The sequence below is a fragment of the Lucilia sericata genome, unplaced genomic scaffold (genome assembly GCF_015586225.1).
Source record: "Lucilia sericata isolate MDLA Ls3-8-SP2 unplaced genomic scaffold, ASM1558622v1 Contig000024F_arrow, whole genome shotgun sequence".
In the NCBI taxonomy this organism is placed as follows: Eukaryota; Metazoa; Arthropoda; class Insecta; order Diptera; family Calliphoridae; genus Lucilia; species Lucilia sericata.
The window spans coordinates 1,010,412-1,012,229 of record NW_023994062.1 but is presented as its reverse complement, the minus strand read 5'-3'; the positions used below and the strand labels follow the sequence as shown (position 1 = coordinate 1,012,229).

At 34.9% G+C, this 1,818-nt stretch overlaps 1 long non-coding RNA gene across 1 annotated transcript; it reads right to left on the bottom strand.

Annotated features, from left to right (window-relative positions):
- Positions 1-284: 284 nt before the first annotated feature.
- On the bottom strand, positions 285-1,125 carry LOC119609511. Its single transcript, XR_005231932.1, has 2 exons — positions 753-1,125; positions 285-668 (listed from the first exon to the last, which is right to left on the bottom strand). It is a non-coding gene; the product is annotated as an uncharacterized LOC119609511 (long non-coding RNA).
- Positions 1,126-1,818: the final 693 nt, after the last annotated feature.

The window sequence follows — 1,818 nt, the reverse complement described above, 5'->3', positions numbered from 1 at the left end:
GCGCAAATTTTTCCACCCCATTCTGTATCCATAAATGGATTACAGAATGGTACGGTTTGTCGTGTGCACCCTGTAGTAGGGCAAAATTTAAAAAGAAGAAGACGGAAAGAGAAGTTGGCAACGCGGCTGTACAAACTAACTGACAGCTGGAAAATGTAAACAAAAACAAAACTATAATGTAAAAAAACTATACGGTTTAGATAAATGGCTGAAATGGTGTTAAATTGATGGGAACCATATTGGTAACCGAGGTTTCTCGTTACCTAAAAAGTAGAATGTCGGTCCTTTTCATTTTTCCCTGCCCAAGAAGAAGGTGGAGCCCGTGGCCGTCAAGAACAACAACAAGAATTTTAATTTAAATTAAATAATTTCCTTGTTTTTTTTATTCATAAAAGTTTCAAACTAAACTACAAATAAAAGTTAAAACAAAATAAATTAGAACTTAAAACTAAATTACATCATCATAAAACTAAATAAAACAGAAAAATAAAGCTAAATCAGCCAACTCTGAGCCACGCCATCGCCAGCTCCATCCATCGAGGGACTCCTTTAGCAGATCCGCACCATCAGTCCTGTGGTGCCCAGGTATTAAGGTTTTCGACCTTGTAAGTTTACCTCTTACCCGAACGACAGGACGAACAGAACCAGTCAGTCCTTTTAGATAATTTCTATATATAAAAAAAAAAAAATAAAAAAAAATTTATTAAACAAAAAAAAAAAAAAAACAGCTATATATTAGTTTATAGGCAAACCTTACGGTTAGTTGCTCGAAGCCAGTCCGCGGGTTGAAATTGAACCAGGCGTGCGCGTAAGGTTAGGGTTGAGCTCAGGCCTACTTATGAATAGTGTCGCGGTGGATTTGTTCTCATAGGTTGCCGGAAACCAGTATATACAAAAAAAAAAAGAAGAAAAAAAACCAAATTATTTAAAAGGTTCTTTATAATATATTTTTTTTTTTGATACTTACCTGAAATACCCGAACAGACTGTAAAACGGACGGACAGAAAACCACACCTGCAAACCAGCTCTCCTCAATAGTCCATTTGCGTTAGTCCTGCCAGCTGTCCATGTTGAGGAACCTGAAAGTAGAAGGGAAAATCTTGAATTAAAAGAAGAAAAACTCAAAATGAATTGAAAACTTAAATGAAAATTGGAAACCTAAAACTTAAAAAACTATAATTTGCTAAAAATTAAAATCTAAAAATTTGAGTAAATCTTGAAATCCAAAAGCTAGAATCCTAAAAACTAAATTTTGTTAAAACTTAAAAACTAAAGTTAGTTAAAATCTTAAAACTAAATTTGCTAAAACCTAAATTTGCCTAATATTTTAAAATTTTTCTAAAACTCAAATTCTAAATTTCGATGAGACATTGTTAAATCTCTTGCTATAAATAAACAAAAATTTTTATAATGTTTAAATGAAATTTTAAAATTTTGTTATCATTAATATGATCGGCTAACTTTATTAATAATCGGCGGTAAGTAGGGTGAATAAATGTTTGCAGGGAAGGTATGGGACGTCGAGGAAGATGACGTCATGGCGAGGATGAATCCTCGAGAGGGAGGGTCATAATTTGTGTATAGGTATGACCGTAGGGAGATGCAGGACTACTTTTGGCCCCTTTTTCAAATAATACCCCCAAATGCTGGTATGAATTTTTGTGTTAGTGTGTGTTTGTGGTCCAGATTGCCGGCAAGAACCACCCCATCCGGCGAGCTTCAGCCGCGCAATACGCGGGCATACCAGCGCCGCTAGCAATCTGGCCACTCTGTCCCTTTTTGTTTTTTTATGTTGTCTGTTTGTTTATTTAAACAAAC